The 22,203-nt window shown below is 40.0% G+C and overlaps 1 protein-coding gene across 13 annotated transcripts in view; it reads right to left on the reverse strand.

Moving 5' to 3' along the window:
* PTPRK (protein tyrosine phosphatase receptor type K) overlaps positions 1-22,203 on the reverse strand; it is a 416,154-nt gene that overhangs the window by 393,356 nt on the left and 595 nt on the right. The window contains exon 1 of one of the 13 annotated variants that reach the window (XM_086743670.1): positions 21,878-21,926. The exons of the other annotated variants lie outside the window; for them this stretch is intronic. The gene's annotated coding sequence lies outside the window, so the exon portion shown is untranslated. Of the gene's footprint in view, positions 1-21,877; positions 21,927-22,203 lie in introns of those variants that run through there. 13 annotated transcript variants of the gene reach the window in all.

Here is a 22,203-nt window from a genome sequence, read left to right on the forward strand (position 1 = left end):
GGGAGATATTTTCTTGGGAATTAAAAGAGAAGTTTTAACTGGAAACCACAAAGTTTACTCTAATTGCCTTGGGTAGTCCTGAAGCATTCTCTGAACAGTATTGCTTAACTTTTCTAAGCACAGTCAGATTAAAAAGAATAAGCAAGAAACATCCTTCACAGTTGAAGCATTTTCCCAGAAATTACAAAGAACGGTAAAAGTTTCAAGTTGTTTAACAAGATCTAACACTGTCAGTATTTAAAAAGCGGATTCAAAGGTCTAGGCCAACAAATACTGTCTTAACATTTTTTTTAAAAAAAACCTTGTCCTACAGTACTATTTCATGTATCTGATCAGAATTTAACACCTGCCTAACTTCATACTTCTTTTAAATCATTGAGAGGGACAAAAAAAAAAAAAAAAAAAAAAGAAAAAAATTATCCACCTTAAACACAATCTCCTTGCTTTGGTGCTTCCATTGTTTGTTGGCTTTTCATTCTTTCTTCGTTTCCATTAATATTGGAGTTTTCCTATTTAAAAAGCATTTCAGTTATCATTATTACTGGATTTTTTATTGGCACTGAGTCATCAGAAATGACATACTGCACAAAAAAAAAAAGTTAAGACATGTCTGGGTCACCTGTACTATCACTTCCATGGGAGATGTTACCAGCAACCAGTGGGAGAGAGGTTTGTTTTTTTTTTTTCCACACCTAAAACAGCTAAAGCTCCTGATCTTTCTCAAGGCAGAACTTGAAAGTAACAGTTATGTGACTGTCTGCATAGTTGCCTTCAGAGCGTGTTTTATGACAACACGTTACTAGTCCCTCAGTTTTCCAGAATGTGCATCAAATTCCTTACCAGACAGAAAATGCAGCATGCAAATAAGGAACAGAGAGTGACAAAGAAAGACAACACACAATACACACAGGGGATACAAAAGTGGGAGCAAAAGCCTACAATGACAGCGGTCTCAAAGATTAGTGTTATGTAACCCTGAACTGAATGTATCTTAAAGGAGGGACTATTCCTTCAAATATGGTAAATACGATATTAAATTGCAGTCTTAATGACACTATAAGGAATCTTTTCATGTAGTGAGTGTCCCATAACAGAAGGCATCTTGTCTGTAGAAACTACTGAAGAATTCTGTGCCAGCTAAGCAAAACAGAACTCTTAATCTACTCTTTTAATCTTCTAGTTAAGCACCAAGCAATACAATAACCAGTCAAAATTGCTTACTCAGATACTAAAACTTCACACTGAATCTACACTAAGTTGTCTATCCACTACAAAATTTGGTACTGATCTTGTACAAAACAAAGACTGAAGCTTTGGTTGCTGCAGGAACAGCTCATAGGTTTGGTACAAGGATAGGACTTTAGGATCACGGAACAGTTAAAGTTGAAGTTGAATGCTTCTGCTAAAAAAATAAAAAAAAAAAAAAAAAAGACAAACCCTATATTTCTGGAACAGAAACTGCTTCTGTTTCAAATTCTAACTTGACAAAAAAAAAAGTCATTCAATTTATCATAAATTAAAGCCAATACAAACCAGTAAACTATTTGTCCCAAATACCAAGCACTCTGAATATATTAGCTCAAAAAGTTCCGGCAACATGAATAAAGCTTGCTTCCCAAATAGTAGTAGACATCATATCAAATGCATCACACACAAGGGTGCTATTCTGTGGGTTGTTTGGTTTTGAGGGTTTGGGAGAGGGGGTACGTTTTCCTTGGTAAGCAACAGCTTGTTTCTTGATTTTTAACCACGAGAAGGTTGCCTATAATAACTTCAGAGTACATAGCTTCAAGGAGACTTAAACTAATCCCTTTCAGAATCTGCCGACACAGCGCGCTCGCTGCTCCAACTCCCACTGGATTTGGTTAAAGCGGCTGAAGGAGTTAATTCCCCCCTTCGCTGAGCAAAGGCCCACAGAAACTGCAAATGGGAGCTGGGGAGGCCACAGTCCAGCACATCATCTGTAACCACCACCTACACCTCAGTAGAAGCCAGGCTGTCAACTGCGGCCACAAAGGAACAGACACACTTCGCTCTCCATGATCTGTGTTTTGGTTTCAAGCTTTGATGGGGGTTACTGGAGCAGACAGTCGAGAATAATAACTCCTCAAACTGCCCCAAAACAGATCACCAGATACCTCGGGAACATTAGCTATCTGAATTATTTCTGAGGCTAAAGCCAACCAAGTCTCAATTAGAGCACTGCACAAACACATAACGCATTTCTGCTGATCTATCTTCATACCATACCTTCAGTTAAGTGACTGCTGTTTTGCTGGGGAAATCCACCCCTTCATACACATTTCCTTACTGATATCCTGAAAAGCAGCCTTGTCCTGAAAGCTACCCAGTCTACACAGCTCAATATCAACAATCAAAATATATCAACTGAGTTAATTATTCTTCTGAAGTAACCAAGTTGGAGAACATTAAAAATGTACCTCCCTGATATACCGAGGAAGGAGGCTCAACAGGGCCTTCAGAAGCTTCCCAACAGAGAAGGACAGAACAGTGGCTCAACATTTTTAAAAGTGATTTGAGGTTTATGTACAGCAGAGCATGGAACGGCTGGATCATAAGCACTCCTTTGTCAAGATTAAAACAAGGTATAGGCACCCTAGGATGACATATCAGAGCAATGAAAATTAGTCTGAATTAACCCTGAAGTCATTTATTTCACTTTGCAAAACATGTGTAGCCTCTTTTTCCAGAATTCGTTTACTTTAATCCAATTTACCCTAATCCATTCCTAAGGTGAATTATACTAAACTGAATTTTAATATCATTTTAATACTGAATGAAAGCAACCCACACAGAAGTTTAACATGATTTAACTAAACTGTTTCAAATTCATTTTTAATTTGAATGTGACCTTATACAAAGACAAGTCACCTTCACCGATACTTTGAAAAAAGGTTTGACAACATGGAACAATGTATCTACAGACACTACTGTACTTGGCAGAAAACTTCATGTGTCTTCCCTGTTGGAAAGGCAGCTTCTCACCTTCTTAAAAGGCCAATGGTTAAAGAGGCATGAGGAGTTTAATCTCAACATGCGTACTGAAGAACAGAAGCAAGCAGTTCAACTCCAAACCCTAGCTGTCCTCATGCCTGACCTTCAGGGTAACATGTTTGTGAATGAGTCTGCATTAAGAACCATGAATCTTATCATAGCATCACAGAATGGTGAAGGTTGGAAGGGACCTTTGAAGGTCATCTAGTCCAATTCCCTGCAAGGAGCAGGGACATCTTCCACTAGATCAGGTTGCTCAGAGCCACATCCAATCTGGCCTTGAATGTTTCCAGAGATGGGGCATCAACCACCTCTCTAGGCAACCTGTGCCACTGTTTCATCATCCTCATTGTAAAAAAAAATTCTTCCTTCTATCCAATCTAACTCTACCTACCCTCTTTTAGTTTAAAACCATCACCCCTCATCCTATTGCAACAGGCCCTACTGAAGAGTTTCTCCCCGTCTTTCCTGTAAGCTCCCTCGAGGTACTGGAAGACCTCTATAAGGTCTCACTGGACCCTTCTCTTCTCCAGCCTGAACAGCCCAAACTCTCTCAGCCTGTCCTCATAGGAGAGGTGCTCCAGCCCTCTGATCATCTTTGTGGCCCTCCTCTGGACTCGCTCCAACAGGTCCATGTCCTTCTAATCTTGGGGGCTCCAGAGCAAGACGCAGTACCCCAGATGTGGTCTCATGAGAGCAGAGTGGAGGGGAAGAATCACCTGCCTCAACTTGCTGTCTGCACTTTTGATGCAGCCCAGGATGCGGTTGGCTTTCTGGGCTGTGAGTGCACATTGATGGCTCAGGTTGAGCTTCTCATCCACCAGTACCCCCAAGTCCTTCTCAGCGCTGTTCTCAATCCATTCTCCACCAGGCCTGTATTTGCGCCTGGGATTGTCATGACCCATGTGCAGGACCTTGTCCAATTCTTGGCATCTTGCCCAACCCATAGCATTAGGAAAAGAAAAAAAAAAAACACAACACAAAAAGAAAAAGAAAACAAAAAGGAAAAAAGTGTAGGTATTTCTGCAAACTCATTTCTCATCTGCAACAAATAATTTTGAAAGTTCTTTGATACTGGTCTAGCTGGGAATGCATCACTTAAAAAAAAAAAAAAATCCAGTCTGGCTGTTCACAGAAGGAGCAAAGGTTATGAAAAAGTCTCTCTGGAGCAGAGACCAACCAGCCACTCTGCCAGGCTGGAGTGTTTCCAACCTGCATCGACCTGTTTCCACACCCCATGAAATTGCAGGCTACAGTTCTACTAGAATCAAAGAACTGCTGCTTGTAAGGCACCTCTAGAGGCCGTCTAGGGCAAATACCCCCTTCAAAGCAGAACTATCACCAACACTATAATGTCAGCCATGGCTTTGTCTAGCTGAGACTTGGAAGCCTCCATGGACAGGGATTCCCCAGGGCAGTCTGGTCTGCTCCACCAGATGAGCAATATTTCATAGCACCCACTCTGAGGCTCCCAAGCTGCAATTTATGACTACTACCCCTTGCTGTATTTTTTCTGCTACCAAAAAGAGATCAGCTCTGTCATCTTCATAATTGCCCTTCAAGTTCTTGCAAGTTCCTGTCAAGATTATCCCCTTACTCTTCATCCGGAGACCAAACAAGTCCAGCTCCCTTCAGGTGCCTCTCGTAGGTCACACCATCCAGGCCCCAACCATCTCGGCTTCTCAACCTCATCAACTTCTCAACACATGCCAGTTTCCCCACTGGGTAACTTGACTCCTCCCTTGACCTGGGAGAGGGCAAGAGCCCTAACACCCAACAAAATACTCCAGACACACCTCAGCAACACTGAGTAGCACGGGACAACAGCTTCCCCCAGTCTCCTGGCTATGCTCCTCCCAGTGCAGCCCAGTATACCATTTGCTTTGTTCAACACAAAAAAAAAAAAAAAAAAAAAAAAACCACCAACCAACACAGCCCACATACCCCACCAAACCAAAAAAAAAAACCAAGCAAAACTGGCTTATAGTCAGTCAGATATTAATCCAAGACCCCTTTTTGTCCAGGCTACCACTCAGCCACATCCAGCCTGCACCCAGGCACAGGTATTCCTCCTGCTGAAACTGGCCCAGGCACCAATGCTCTCTGCCCAGATGCCCTTCATGACTCCATTCAAAATTAAATTATTAACCCCAAACTATTCCGGCTTGCAGTAACATACCATGCGTCATGACTACTGTAGTAGAATAAAGAGATGCCACAACTCACTTTGTAAATCATGCCAATTCAGCAACAGACAGTCCCTATCAGAAACAGTTAGGGGCACTGGTCATCCTCCATTAAAAAACTGGCATTGAAAATTAAAAGACAGCAATGAGTGGTAGAGTAGGAATTGTTACTGAAACAGGAATCACAGTTATGCTCTTCTTCTGAGTGCCTAGTAAAATGCACACCTTTGAGAGCTGACAACCACATAACTTCTAGCAAAAGCAAAGCTATACACCTGAAAGATCTGCAGTTAAAAACTGGCAGGGGTAGGGGAGGATTTGATTTTTTTTCCCCATCTTCAGATTTCTCCAGCGTGCAACCAAATAAATCTCATCTGGAATTGTACTTTGAGATCACTAATTTGATACACTAATAATTCTCTGACTTCTTCAGTGAAAACATGCACTAGGAGAACTTAAAGAGGCAACTAATCTTTAGTTTGGAATTTTTAAAAGTATCTTTCAACTGATCTGTGTTTCTACCCTGATTCATCCATAATATGAACCATAACACTAGTATTTTGAATAAGAGCTGGCTCAAAGTCAATTTCTGCAGGCATTTAAGGAAAAGTGTCAAGAAGAACACATTCGTCCTAATAAATTAAAATAAAGTTTAAGGAAAACTAAGTGTAAGCACACACCTACTTTTTTTCTAAAAAAAAAAAAAGCCGCGTTTTAACATTGAATTACTAAATACAAAAACATATTACACAGTTTTCAAACAGATAAACATAGACTATGGAAAGTTTGCACTCCCTCCTCCCCAAGGACGATCTAACTTCTGAAATGCTACGCTTTCAGGAGCTGTTGAAATGACAGAGGTAGAAAGAACTGTTTGATATGTCAATAACAGCATCGATCCTCCATTGCTTAAGCAGAAACCTGATCTGCTTATTACTTACACTGTGTAAGGAAGAGGATTAAATGAGAAGAGTGAACTTGCCATGATTTCCTTTGCAACATAAATACAACATCAAGAGTAGTTTTGCTGCTAAGTCTGCTGAAGTAAAATGTTCAAATGGCCTTGGAAGAATCTATTAGACAACAGAGCACTCGTCTCTGAAAGAAAGTCAAGGCTATTTACTATGCAAGTGCTATAAGATCATCCCCTTGGTATGGAGAACGCATGTTTATCTTCTTTCCAAATCAGATTTTTGTTATTCTGTGTGATATTAATCTCCATGGGGGTGGACACCGCTGTGAAGGTGCAATGGTTCATCTCTGGGTTCTGGTCAATTCTTGTTTTAATCTCATTTCCAGATCAGAGTCTTCACACACAGTGAGATATTAATCTCTACAGGGGCAGACATCCCGGCTGGCCTCAGTGCACAGCTCCCCCCAATTCTGGTCAATTCTTATATTAATTCTAATTTCCCGTGATTTATATTCCTCTTTCAAGTTTAATATATTCCACTTTGCTCTTCTCAACAAGTCTCTTCTCTTCCTCCTCTGCCTCTTTTTCAGAGATTTTCACAGGAAAACTACTGATTTGGTCCCTTTCACCAACCATTTCCCTCAAAATCATTGTAGGTGTTATTGGCACTACTGCTAGGTGGAGGTGTTAACGGTGTTCTTGTTAATAGGTGTTATTAACATCAACACTACTTGCAAACATACTGGTAACGCTTGCTTTATTAAGGAGTAGTTTTCTCAGTAGGGTTTAATTTTGTGCAGCCTTGTTTCATATAAAATTTCACTTGCCTGTTTCAGGATAGGACAACCCCACACCTGCGTAACAAACTAGGATGTAAGCTAGAACATAAAAAAATTAAAGTATAATGCCTTATTGTAGACTTTCCAATTGACAGTCAAGTTTCTGGTTATGCAGTCCTCCTGCAAAATGAGGGGTGTAGTGCAAACAGACCTCACAGGAACATCATGAGGTGAGAGTATTTCAGGTCTCTCAAATATTAGTCTCATAAAGGATAAAAGAATCTCAGAGGAGGAAAACAGAACCAGAGAGCTTTAGCCTGTATGATATCTGGCCTCAAACACTTTCAGACCATATCTTGGGTCTTCCCACTGAATATAAAGCATTGTACAAATATGGTATTTAATTTCACTATCTAAACAAGCTTTTGATTTTCTGTCCTGGTTTAGCCCCACTCAGCAGCTAAAATACCACACAGTCACTCGGTCCCCCCTCACCACCCCCCACAGTGGGATGGGGAGGAGAATCAGGACAGAAAAGAAGGCAAAACTCCAGGGTTGAGATTAAAAAAAAAAAAAAAACAGTTTAAGATGACAATACAGGAAAAGAAAACAGAGATGGAAAATAAAGTAACAAACAATAACAGGAAATACCTAAGCATCTAATTTACGGTCCAGCAGCTCACAGTGGATCCTAATGCCCAACTCCTGCCCCAGCAGCAAGAGGTTCCCCTCAGCACAGCCCCTGCTGTAGACACTGATGTGATGTTACAGGATGTGGAAGACCCCTTGGGCCAATTTGGGTAAACTTACCCCAGCTATCAGTACCCTATCCCAGCTGTGTCCCCCAGCCACAGATGCCACCAGCCCCAGCTCCGGTGAAAATTAACTCTGTCCTCGCCAGAACCAGGATATTTTCCCTGCAAGGTTTGCTTCTCAGTCTTGAAATTATAATCACTTTCCCTATCATCATATTAACATATAATCATAATCTTCATCTGCCAGTTGCTCACCACTTGAAAAACCAACTAGCGTAATGGTTAAATCAAAAACAGAGATGCATGTTCGTAAAAAGGGCAAGACACTTTATTTCAAAAACATCACCACTCTTTCAGGGCACGTTTCTCTCAAATTTTTTGCCCCACTGATTTTTATATACTCTCTTGCAGGGAGCCTTTCTAATGCCTACCTTTTTTTTTTTTTATAAGCTGTACTTGTGTTAGGAGGCTCTGATTGCCTCCATTTATCAGACCTTAGTTTGTGTTTCACCACTGCTCTCACACACATGAACTACACACACCATCACGTTCAGAGAAGAGCAAACCAGAAGCTCCACATCTGGCACACTCCAACACTTCACAGGGAAACTTGGTTCAGAGTTAGTAGACTACGTACTATGAGATCTCTAGGAACGCAACACAGCAGAGATATTTGGCCTACAGAAAGAGACCATCTACTTTGGGGTAACCCTGCCTGGCTACACCACATGCAATGGTTCCAAGATCCTCACTTTTCTCAACACTTCTGTTTAGTGGCCAGCAAATTGCATCAAATTGCTTGTCAAGGTAGATACAGCCACAGTCTTCCTAAGACATGGCAAAACAAAATTGCCCTGACAGTTAATAGTGTCACAGATAAAATTGCCAAGATCCTTCTAACTTCTTGCCATAGCAGCTCATAAAAGTTCAAGAGCAAAAAGGCAGTGTAGCCAAGTGTGCAGACAAGCCTACCCAAACATAACCTTATTTTGCCTTTGGAAAAAAATTTTTGGAAGTGTTTCTACTCAGAGCCATTCAAGTTAAAAGCTTAAATTAAAAAAAGGAAGCCTTCTTACTTGTCCAGGTGAGTGGATTTTCCACTTCTTCCATTCAAAACTTTTGGGAAAGCAAACTGAGTTACACTTCAGAACGTTTATCAAAGCTTTGACTTCATTTAACGTTATCATGTGTTTGCATTTTCATACGTGGTCCTTATGACTATCTGTTTGCTAGGCTACTATCTTCCACAATCCATTAACCAGTTTTCAAACACTGATTACAGTCCCCCATTAAAAATATCTTATTTTCCCACGCACTGCTTCTCCTGCTATTATAACATTTCATCATGTCAGAATCTGTATAAACTGTGTCTGAGAACAAACTACTCTAAGTCTTAGGTAAATTGATCAATCAGGTATGAAAGAAACCAAAAATACTCCAAGGAACCTAGAAGTATTTATGTATTTTACCATGTATAAACACATTCCTCAAACAGCCACTGGGTCCATTTATGAGCTATACATCAATTACTGAGCATCTACATAGAAGATACAATCATTAGTAGTTTATCTCATATACTGCTAAAGGCAGATCCTCTTAATTATAACTTATTTAGACAGAAATTTTCACTATGTGCAACTCGAATGTTCTCAATGTTGTTACACTTTCTCTACTTTTTCCCCTTCCCCCAAGATGAGAAGAATTCTGAAGTCTGGTCTCTTTTTTTTTTTTTTCCTTCCCCTTTTCTTTTTTCAAATTGGGTTCTGAACTTCAAAAGTGTAAGGAAAGAAACAGCGACTTCTCTAGGCCTAAACATAGCCACAGCAATCTTTTACAGAAGGCCCTAATTTGCTTAAATACTGAGGCCACCTACTGCCTTCTCTTTCTTAATTCTTACACAAAGAAATGTAAATTTAATCAGATGCTTGATTACTATAGTTCGGATACAGTAAACAAGCAGATAAAAGAGAAAGTAAAGGAAGGGCAGGAAGGGTACTGTGACAAGCAAGACACAGTCACTTCGGATGCAGAATTTCTCAGAAAAGGATTAGGAAGTAAACAGAAACCAGTTTTACCTGGATTCCTACTTGACGAAGCCTTTTTAATATAGTAAACTGGAAGATAAAGATAGCCTGACCCGGGAGTTTAAAAACCCCCACATGAATAAAACAAAGGCTGAGCAGAAGCAAGGAAGAAACTGGAGAACTATCAGGAAAGGTACCAAAACCCCCTGACTTGCGGCTGGAAGCCTGCGAAGTGAAGTCTTAAGCAAGGAGGTATTCATCCCACAGGCAAGCACGCTGGTTTATCTTTCTGTCCTGTTTAATCTGGTGATAGAGTCAACATACAGCACAAGTGGAGCGGTTTGGAATTTTACTTATTTCTGCCCATACACCTGCAATAGTCAGTGTAACAAGATGATGATAAAACATGAGTTATTCCTAAAGTACCAAAAGGTGAAGGGGAGCAACAAGCACGGGCTGAACTTCTTTTGATTCTCAGCCTACATTTTGCATCCTATGGAGATAAAGCCATCCTCCTCATTGATGGCACACTGCTGAAGAAAATCATCAACTTCACAACAGATTTGCAGACTCTTCTGCCACTTTTTAACATAACACTTTCTCCTTCAAACCTTTTAGTTCACTTGCGTAGCTGCAAGGCTGACACCATCTCAGGACTCAAGAGACGTATAACAAGAACGGAAGAACACCGAAATATTTGGGATCTTTATGGTTTAAAGGGGTTTTTATTACAAAGTTGTGATCCCAGGCCATAATTTTTTCCTCCAACAAACCCAAGAGCAGCTGCTTTTCCTCACTAAATAATCTAATCAGTACTGCAGTGCACCTCCAAAAGTGAATCAAGTTGTTATTTGGGAGATTAAACATTTACCACTTCATTCACTTGTTCCTTTGTCCTCTAGGGAGTGTCTAATACATCAGCTTATTAAATTTGAGCAGTTTCTTTGACATTTGCTTCTGTTCCTGCTTGCCTAATGTTTTTTTAGGTTTAGGCTCACGATGCAAATGCTTCACACCCAACTGCAGGGTTTTTGTTTTTTTTTGTTTGGTTTTTAATCATGCATTCACTTCCATTAAACTGTTGTGTTTTTTTTTTTTTCCTAATTCTCTTAACTTTAACAGCATAGATTAAGACTGACCTATAAATTACCTAAGGTTGCTTTCAGATGACAAGTGAAGAAGAGGTGTTTTAAGAGACAGATGGCCAAAATTCTTTCCCTGAAATACAAACTATCTAATACTTTTCCCTCCCATTTCCACGTTTAAGCAAACGGAGAGAGATGTTTATAGTTAGCATCTGGATAGTATCACTATGCAAAGCCATCCAACAGATTATTTCAGTATTCCTAGGGTCTGCAAATGTCATTATTAATCACAAATGCTACTCTTTCAGGTTCACAGCCTTGTTATGTAGCCCACAAAGCTCAGACCAATGATTTTCAAATACATGGTTTCTGTCAAATTGAAAGAAACATACAGTCTCCCCTCTTCTGAATGCTCATAAAGAACATCTGTGCAGTCTCTAAATGAAAGCATAATCTTGCTCTTCCCAAATGCTGGTCACTTCACACAACTCCTTGTTCAACAGTGGACAGAAACACAAATAAATCACCAGAAGAATTGCACATTTGCAGTATAAACTCAAAGAAATACAGATAAGTGAGCCAGAGGGAAAAAACCACCACCCCCAAAAAAAGCTGTTTAGTATTTCTACTTCAACATGTTTACACAATCTATAAACTGAGCCTGGTACTGAACTGCTGCTGTGCAGAAACAGGATACACAAACCAGCAAGGAACTCGCACATCCCTGAAAGGACTGCAGACCTGGAAGCACTTCATGCCTTAAACATGACTCAGAAGGAGCTGTTAACCTACTCTGTAGTATTTAACCAAATCAGTATACAGGGATTTCAAAGGAAAGGAAAAAAAAAGAGAAAAAAAAAAAAAAAGTACTGAGAATAACACACTACATAAGAATGCAACAGCTACTTACTTATGCAAAATGAATCAAAGCATTGAACTAACTTTTATCAAAGAAAACATATAAGCTAAATAGTTTGGCTATTAACAATATCCAAACTCAGTAACTACTAATAGAATTGTTTTCAAAATATCAAAAGTTAATATTAAGAAAGGGTCATTTCACTGACAGGTTTCAGACACCTCAGCCAGGAGAGGAGGGGAAGGGGGGGGAAGAAAAAAAAAAAAAAAAAAAAAAGATCACCTCTACATTCTGTGACATTACACCCATCTATTTAGTCTGTGTTTACCACGGAAATAATATTCCCTTTCATTACCAAGCTTTGTTTCAACGAATTCAGAAATCCAAACCATTACACACTAAAAGTTTTGCTCTCACCTGGAAATAGTCTCTCCTTCTTTTATACTTACATATGTACGTACATTATAGCTTTATGTATGTATGTAGCAAGGAAATTAAAGGTTTTATTGGGGGTGGGGGTTGTTAATAGTTTGTCATGCTAACTGAAACAAAAGGTAGCAAGTAAAAGGAAAGCCAATCTGCAGAGATTTACAAATGCAAGAAACTTAATATAAACAGACCTTTTGCACTAAACAAGACCACACACACAAAGCATTCATATGCTGAAGAGCTGGCAAGCCTGTGGAACTAGTTTGCAGTTTCTAGCGTTTGCACAAGTTGGGTCAGGATGGATTACGAGTAAAAAGTAACTGCAAGCAGAGTATTTTTTTTGCTTTTCTGAATTGAATAATGGAAAGACCATTTTATTACATGTCTGTTGTGAAACGCCTCTTTCACTAGAAGTTTTCTAGCCTGAAAAACTGAACATTGAATGCACCAAACAATGCTGTCACGTGAACAAAGACAGATACAGCTAAGTAGTTAAGCGAAGGAGCATATAAAACTTGCCTGAAAATCTAATTATATTTATACTCATTAACCACTTCTGAGTAAGGTATCTTCTATACCTTGCCTCCCTTCAATTACAGCATGAAACCCTGTAACATTGCCATAAAACTCTTTCAACAAAATCCAAGGAGAGCCAAGGAGATTAAAAAAAGAGAGGGGCGGCAGAGAAGGATAAAAAGAACAGTGGCAAAATGACAACCTACTTTTTTCATAGATGAGGGAAGGGATTATGGGATGGTTCAGTGGTTCTGAGTTTGGTTTGGGGTTTTTTATTTAATATTATTTTTAAACCAACACCATTATCTCCTCTGTAAAAAGATATGATGAAAAGCACTGAAAAGTTAATACACCAACCTTTTGGTGTAGTTTACTTAAAACATATACAATTCTCAGATTTCAGCACACTAATTTGAGAGATACTTGAAGAAATGTCCTCTACAAATATACAAAAGCATTTCTTCAAAGGAATCAGAAGTTGAACAAAATATGAAACTGCCTTCAGTACTTCACACTAGTAGGTTTTAACAAATTGTCCCTTTAAAGCACTTTAAGTAAAGTGCAGTCAGCGCTGACTTTTCTCTGCTCTATGAAGTCAGCCACATTTCTTCAGTGCTTTCATGGCCAGTAGGTGCTTTCCCATTTACAAAGACCAGGCAAACAAGATAATACTAGGATACTTTTGATCTTACTCCAGCCTAATACAACACAGAGATGATACAGGTACAACGAAGTGATAAGATATCACATCACAGCATTTTTTCTGATTAATAGTTATGGGACAAGTCTCCACCAGGTCTTATAATTTTAATTTTTCACTGTAGTGGAGAAGACAAAAGCAGTCTAAAATTTCAGAGCTTCAGTACATTTTTTTCTTCTTACTTAAATCCTTAAAGCATTTAAAAAGCAACAGGTACCCTAAATCACAGTATGTGATTCACAAATAAACATGACCTATATCTGGAAATAACAACAACAACAACAAAAAAAAAACCTATAGCAGTTCAAAAAGTTAGCTATCCAGTCAAAATTTTCCTTCTGAGCTGTTTTGAATTCATTTGAACTACAGTCATGATTGTTCTTTGTAACATTTTTCTCTTCTAGTTAATAGTCATCAGTCATTTTTACTGTTACAAAACAAGTGTTTACACACAAAAGAAAGCATACAACTCCACTTCAGAATAAATTGAGTAACTCGTGTGCAATAATTAGAATGAACATACCATAATTTAATTGCAGCAGAACTTGGTTTTAAAGTACACAACATACTCATAAGTCAGGAGAATTAAGTTCATGACATGGCAGTTGAGAAATGGCTTCTTTTGCTACTCAATTAATAAATACAATCACATGTTTTTAGTAAATGGTAGCACAAGTAAATGACTTTCTGGCAAACTGAAGGGTCCAATCTTTCACATATTGGCTCACAAAAATACCCTCATATTACCCATAGTACTGAGCAAAGAATTTAATCTTTTCACAGCACCAATCCTCAAGAAATTCAGTCTCTCAAATCTTTTACTGAGGCATATACTTGGTGCCTTACTGTAAATATCAGCCAATTCCATATACATATGATCTTCTTAAAAAGAACAAATGCCTGACAAGCCCATGCACAGCACCTTCTAGCTTAAAACAAGTTTTTTACATGTTGCAGTTAATTCATTCTTACAGAAAATACTGATTTTTTTTTTCTCTCTAGACTATTAAACCAAAGAATCTCTTTTATACCTCATCCACACTCAAAGGTTTTTCTGTTTGTTTCCACACCGACCATTGAGTATTCTGGGAAGGAGAGCAGAAACACACAAACCTATTAGCAAATATATCTATGCCAGCAAAAAACCCTAATGCGGTCCCAAGTTTTAAACCTGCAGGAAAATAAGTTTACAATTATGACTTATTCTGCTTGAGAAAGTGATGCAAAGTTATCAGTACAAGGTTACCCCACTGCTGTAACATTTGCTGTGATTTTTAGCAGGCCCTCCTTACTTTTGGCAGCAACCAGCACTTCTCCCTCCTCTATATGCATCATTTATATGTCATATCATTACCCTACAACAAGTCTTGCTATGTTCTTACCCCAGAATACAGTTATGTACTACAGATGTTTCAATAAATACATTGACTCAAATTCCTGACCATCCATCCCATGCTCTAAGGGGAGACCCCTGTGGAGGCTCAATTGAGCAGCCTCAATTCTACAACCACTTGATCAGCAGCAGCTATTATCTTGATTAACAGCTTCACACAACTTTTTGTCTGCAGCCCTTCAAATAAAACAAATAGCAGCACTGTGCCGTTAGTTCATTGTTTTCATACTAGGCAATATATTGGATCCTGTTGAATATTTTTAGACTGTTTAAAATAAAACAGTGCAGAGGCTGTCAAGGCAAAGATTTGGCCATGACAGCAGTTACAAAACAGATTTGGTTAGAACAACAAATAAATGGTTCCTAGCTGAAATACATGTAGAGATTTGTTAGTAAAAACTCCAACTTTTTTTATGGAAATTAAATTCCAGTTAAAAAAAAAAAAAAGCAAACCTAAAAACTGTTGTTTCAAATTCACTGATCAATACTTAACTTTTACCTTTCAATGGACAAATGCAGCTTATTTACAGAAAAAAAATGTATTGGATATTAAGTCAACTAAAAGGAGCTCTTAAATGTGTAAATAAGTATTCTTTATAACGGACAATTTTAAGCTTAGTTCCACAATTTTGATGGTTATTGAGCAGCTCAACACTCAGAAGGAAAAAACAGATTTAAAATAGTTTCACATTCCACCAACATCAGCTTTTCAAGTCTGAGGGTATGTGCTCATGTACTTACAAAAAGCCCCTACAACAAACAGGTATTTTTTGGTCATATTCAGTGTTTTGGTGGTTAGAGCAGCATGTGGCTTTTTTTGCTTGTTTGTTTCTTTGTTTAAACATAGCATTGAGTTGACACAAATACTAGTAACTTCTTGTTTGGGAAAAGATTTCAGCATGTTTCTGTTACCTTCTAATATTTATAAAACGTCTAGAAAATGCAAACATGACTTTGAACTATATAGCTTTCTGGTAAGAGTAGACTGTAGGTGACTTTAAACTACACGGTAAGCATGCGCTATAGGCAACGTTTGCATAGTTTTAAACTACGCAGTTGAATGACAACTTGGTCAAGGCCTAACCAGGAAGCAGCACGAGGAAAAGGCCTTTCTGACCTACAAAATTAGGTGCAGCAGGACCTTACGCTCAACCAGATGCTACAAAATTCTCACCAATGCCATTTTACCCACTCCTCAGCTGGCTCACTCCAGCCTTCAGAAACCACAACTGTTTTTCCCCCTTCTACCCACATCCACCGGTCTCATGGGCAATCCTATTTAAACACCCCAGGGGATGGGGAAGGGCACACGCGGAAAGAGGTGAAACTGCAGAACTCTGCTTTAAACTGGTTCCTGCTGCACCCCAAATTCGGTGTCACAACACCCTTTAATTCTAGCCTGATATCTAGGTGTCACCTCCTCCAAGCCCTCTCTATTGCTTGCCATCACACCTGCTCTCTAAGTGCCATTAATAGGCCACTTCTTGCCTGTATATTTATATAATTAATGCCCTAGCTATCTGTTATAATAAAACAACGTATTTAAGCCCTGTTTACTCAGAGATGCATGGCAGGGAAGGAGACGCCGGCACCACGTCATCGGTTTGCATGCAGTCAGCCAGAAGGCAGCCTCAGCCACCTTCACCCAGCCGAACCCCTCCAGCACCCGAGGGAGCACTGGGCCTCTCTTCCCACCCCTCTCCACGCCCTCCTGCCTCCTCTTCGCGCTTCCTCGGGTGAACGAAGTGCTGCACAGCAAGCGGAGAGCGGAGCCAGCATGACTCCAAACAGCACAGGTTCATCTTACATGACCTGTGCTGCCATTACGACTTGCTGTCAAAGCGAGCCATCACACCATTAGCCCTCATCCTCCCATACATCAAATGTATGCGGCCACGCACCTGCAAGTCAGCTAAACTCAACGATCAAAAGGAGACTAATCCCAAACCCCATCTTCCCTCCAAGAAGGTTTACATAAAGCTAAACCAACTCACCCACAGGCCACAGGGTGGCCAGATCTAGCACAGGCAAACACCTAAGAGCCATTCAAGTGATGGAAAGGCCTCCCTCTGCAGCAGCAGTAACATAAATTAGCTTAACGGCATCGACAGGTTGTAACTGAAGCTCCAAATCTGAGCGCACACTTCTGGGAGCAGCACTACAACGGCATCTTACCATGACAATAATAAACTACGACAGATGAGATCCCATCAACACATGAAAACACCAGGCGTGTCCTGACTGACTCAGTTATTGGGACTAAAGTAATAGTTTTGGAAGCTTCCTATTACACATTCGACAGGATCTCTGTTGCAAAAGGAAGAGTAGGGATTTCACCAAAACAGATGCTAATGTAAAGCAAAGCTGATACTTAGTGACGTATCCAGCTCCTGAGAGGTAAGATGACCTAAAGGTCTTCCAGCTAAAGAGGTCATGCAAAGACACCATAAAGACTCCAGAGCAAGAAGCAACCATACAGCAGTGTTGCAGATCTCTGCATGTTAATCCAGATACTGTCAATCTTTACATGTAAGAGGATAAACTCTTTTTAACTCACTTGTATTACCAGCTTTTCAGAAAGAGGAGACAAACCACAATGGTAAGCATTAAGCAGGTCAGCTCTCCCAGACCTCCAACACGAGGTCACAGGTCCTTCAAGAGCCTTGCTTAAAAGCTCTCCCCTTGCCAAAAGGGTTGGTTAAGGACTCTCCCCTTTCCAAGAGTCCTGCTGTCTGCTGCCACAGCCACCCCACAGACCATCATTTTACCACAAGATCTCAGCTCCTTGGTAATGAAATCCATTGTTTCATAGAAGTGTCAGCTCACAAGCAGGAGTGGGACAAATTGTCAAAAAAGCAAAGCAAATGCCAGGAACTATCACACTATGGATAGGGAACAGAACAGAAACAATTATTAAGCACTAAGTAAATCCATCAGGCAGCCGTCTCTTGGATACTCTGAGCAATGTAGAACAGAAAAGAACGAGAAGGCTGATAGAGGATGAAAAGAAGATACACAATGATACCTTCCTAGCAAGTGGCTACAACTGGACTCCTCTGACTAGAAAATGAATAGTTGAGAGAGGGTGGAACAATCCTCCATGGCACAAAGAAGGTAAATTGGGAGAAATTATCAACCATCTCTTAATACAAGAGCTGGGAGATATTAAACACAACTACCAATTTAAAAAAAAAAAAAAAAAAAAAAAAAAAGAAAAGGACTGTAACTTTTTCCATAAAACATACAGATTCCTTGTCACAAAGTGAGGCAAACACTAAAAGCAGTATAGACTGACAATATTTCTAGGCATAATCATGGTGACAAGAATCCACTTACAACATTCAATACCAACACATTGTCTCTGTGCACAGACAGTACTTGGAGGAAGTCACTCACCTTGCCAAAATCCCTCTCTCCTGAGTGCCCACCGTCAGCGACCGGATACTGAGCCAGTATCCAGACCTGATCAGGTCCAGATACTGAACTGATCCTGTGCAGATTTCTTAACCCTCCTTCCTTTTTTTTAAAAAAAAAAAAAAAAAGTTTATTTTTAATTGTCTTAAGCAGATCTTATATAAGGGCAAGACATCTGCCTGGTTTAAGATGCACTGCTTACATCGCTACCAAACTGATCAAGATTTCTCAGATAAAAGGGACTAAACAAGACTTCTGGGGTCACTGTGTTCTGGGTGCTTTCAATCCCATCTGATTCAGTGAAGTCCCACTTTTAAAATTTATATACCTCTTACAGTTGTGATATTGCATCTGAAAATACATGCAGACAAGTGATCTCTGAGCCAACAGTGCCATGGAAGGAGCTGAATGTATAAAATAAAGGAAAACATTTGGGAAGGTGGGGGTGAAAGTGAGAAAGTAACTTCAATTTTAGTTCCACTCATCTTACACATAATTTGTCAATACATTTTAACAGCTTGATGGGGGAAAAAAAAAAAGCTACTGAGAAGTCTCTTATACATACACACCTACCTGCACAACTGTCTCTTGTATGTCACATGCAAATTGTAGCACATTTGAGTGTAAAACATGACTGAAGCAACTTTTGCTGTTCTGACAGCAAAGTGCTAATTTGAATTTAATTACTTAAAAGTATTATTTTAAAATATTTTCAAAGAGCCCTTAATTGCTTCAACTACTTGATTACAAATTTTAAAAATGTAGATATGCTTATTACAGTTCTCAGATATTTCTCTGTAAATCTATCTAATTACAAAATACTTATAAAACAGTATGTTTTACTTTATAATATCCAAATTTCTGAGTTAGATTCTCTCCCAAAGTCAGACTGCAACTATTTTATTAGGGGGAAAACACAAAAGGTTAATCCAGAAATATTTATTCTTGCCTGCATGAGAAAGTCTGAGGAATAACTACTCAAATAAAGGACTTGAACTTGTAAAACATGCACTCCTTTTTATGCTTAACTATTCCTACAGTCTGAAATACCACACTTGTTTCTAGAATTTTTAAGCTCGTATCTTTCATTTAGTATTAAAAAACCACACACTTGCACAGACATCATCAGAGCCATTGCAATGTCTATTTCCATCAGCTAGTTGACAAGCCAGCAGTGTTCTTAAAAAAAAAATAAAAAATTGAAATATTTCCTTTTCTTTTTTTTTCCAAAATTTGAAAACATGCAAATTGCTAAAAATAATATTAAAAAATAAAATCTAAGTTTAAAGTGACTGAGTTGTGAAAACAAGCTGAACTTGTTCTTTATCGAACTGTAGGGGTTGCAGATGAAAGGAGGTGCTATATAAGGAATAGCTAGACTTCAACAGAGAACGCGCTGCCAAAACATTTTGGCCTAGATTCTGACAGGCACGCACCCAAGTTGAAGGGTCATGGAAAGCAGCGGTGTAAAGAAACAATCTACAGAGACCAGAAAACATTACACTGTGGATTATGGCGGAGGGCGGCAGAGAGAAGCTGCTTGGTTTGGTTTTTTTTTTTTTCCTCTCCATTTGAAATCCGCAGGGAAAAGCAAAATATACAGTGTTTCAACTGTGAGCGAAGGGGGTGGAGATGATATACAAGCACAATTTTTAAGACAGCAACAAATTACAAGATGTATCTTGTTCCTTTTCATAACTTGCTGCTGCTGCTCCTCCTCTTGCCTCCTCATTTGCTTTCATGGAATATGTTATGAGGAAGAACAGATAACAACCGTCGCACACGTGCTTCCGAAGAAGGCCAACTCTCATGAAATTCATACTCTGTAATTTGACTAGACTCTTAATAAACATATCAAAGTCTTTATGAAGAATTCTGGATCTGGCCGAGGTTCACATTCAGGAATAGTACAAAGCATCATAAAAAGGAAATAAAAATCAAATTACAATGAGAGAGAGATTTATGAAAGGTCCAGACTGAGTTACTAGCTTCATTAATGGCAAAGAAAAATTAACAGTTTTAAATACTTACAATTCAGACAATAAGAATACTAATATAAAGGAAGCTGAAGATGTGTTAGTTCAATATAGAAAAGCACAGGCAAGTTTTATTAAGGTGAGGAGGGAGGAGGACAAACAAAGGAAGGTGCTTGAAAAACAGTACTCCTGTTAAGCAGGGATGACTATGAAGAAAGCAGATGCTCCTGTGTGCACCAAATACAGAAACATCTCATATTGTAGGCTACAGAGAGGCCCTGGCTGGAAGAGGCAAACACCAGCCTTCATGTCCTGCACCCACTGACTCCAGGATGAAGACGTCTCATCAACAGACACATAAACACACTTCAGGAACTGGTTTAAAATAAGGAACAAACCCAAAGTTTGTGATAGTAGTTAAATTCAGAGCCTTCAAACCAAGATTAACTAGAAGTAAATGTTCAGTAGGGCATAGTTCTACATGTGGATCCTGAACGTATTAATAAGAGTCAGAGCACCGTACCTTCAACAGAGCACAGTGAAAGCACCAGCTACTAACAGATCTCCTTGTCCAGAAAGTCTGAGTAAGTCTGCAATTAATAAACCTCTGACTGGTGCAACACATCAGTATTTTTTGATGCCTGGCAATAGAAACTAAAGTCTCTAGCTGCTGACATTCTATTAAAAAAACAAACCAAACAAAAAAAAACCCTAATGTTTCCTAGATACAATTGTTCAACTCCTTGTCAAGCTTCACCTACTCTGGTCAGAAGGATCTTGAACATTCTTCTCCGCTTACCTAACACATACCCCACGGTACCAACTTGGCTTCCTGTACTTGCAGTTCCAAAAAGGGCTGCGTGCCACATTTTCAACATGAAATACCACGGACCATATAAGTTATCAGAACGTCCTACTCTTCTCATGCCAGAGAACAAGCTGATTAAAAAATCTTTACATAAGAGTTACCTTTGACAAGTTACAGTAAAGCAAAAACCACTGGTCTGATTTCAGCATGGTTTTGAATGAAAAGATATTACACTTGGGCATATTTTATTTTAGCTATTCCTACAGCATACCAGCTGCATATGTGGTACCCTTCCCTTCCCCTGGTAAAAAGGCTTGTAGGCGCTCACATGATTTTACAATTCCAATACGCAGATGTTAAATCATACACACCAAAGTCAGCCACATCGGAGGGATGTAATCTGTTCAGACCAGGACCATTTCTCTTACTGCTTCAGCACATTTCTTAATTGATGACACATCTCAAATGTCTCAATTGAATATTAATTTATAGGAGGACCAGAGAAGACAGGAAAAAAAAAAAAAAAAAAAGCCTCCTAAGTGCACATCAGTCCTTAGGAAAACCATGCTTCCAAGTCTCATGAGTGCAGATACTTTTACTAACGGCAGTTTTGAAACCAGTATCCTCTGGTAAAGGCTTCAAATGCTTGTCCAACTGATGCACTCGGTGCAACTGTAAGTACTATTTAAAAAAAAAAAAAAACAAAACCAAAAAGCAACTGAAGTCTACTTCAGCTCGTCCTCCGCGTAATACTTCACAGGGCAAACACTAAGAAGCACACGTTCACGCTACAGCCTCACCCTGAGCAAACGCTCCGTAAACTACAACGGAGCAGGGGAGCGGGGGTCAGGGTCCGGCACAGGAGCCCCCACCGCCCCGCATCCCCCGGCACAGCGCAGGAGGGGCTTGCCCCTGCCCCTGCCCCCGCCCTCCCCTCCGGCAGCGACCGCCTAACCCTGCCCCTGCCCCAGACCCGGACCCCCCGCCGCGGGCTCTGCCCCAAGGCTCCCCCGGGGCCAACTCACCGGCCGCAGCTCCCACCGCCCGGCCCCGCCGCTTTCACTCTGCAAAACCCCGTGGCATGCGGCGCCGGCGGCGGGGGGGGGGGGGGCGGGGGGGGGAGGTAAGCAAGGGGCGAGAAATTTGCGGCTTTCAAACAAAACAGACGCCGGCCCCACATGCTGTCTTCCCTCCCCTTTCTCTCGCCCACCACTCTTCCCCCCCTCCCCCTTTTTTTTCTTTTTTTTTTTTTTTTTGAAGGGGTGGATTGGATCCCGGTAGCCCCCGGCAGCCTGGGCCGCTCCTCCCCGCCCCGGGGCGAGGGGAGCTCGGCGCCGCACCCCGCTCGGGT

The sequence above is a fragment of the Chlamydotis macqueenii genome, chromosome 3 (genome assembly GCF_036417535.1).
Source record: "Chlamydotis macqueenii isolate bChlMac1 chromosome 3, bChlMac1.mat, whole genome shotgun sequence".
NCBI lineage: Eukaryota > Metazoa > Chordata > Aves > Otidiformes > Otididae > Chlamydotis > Chlamydotis macqueenii.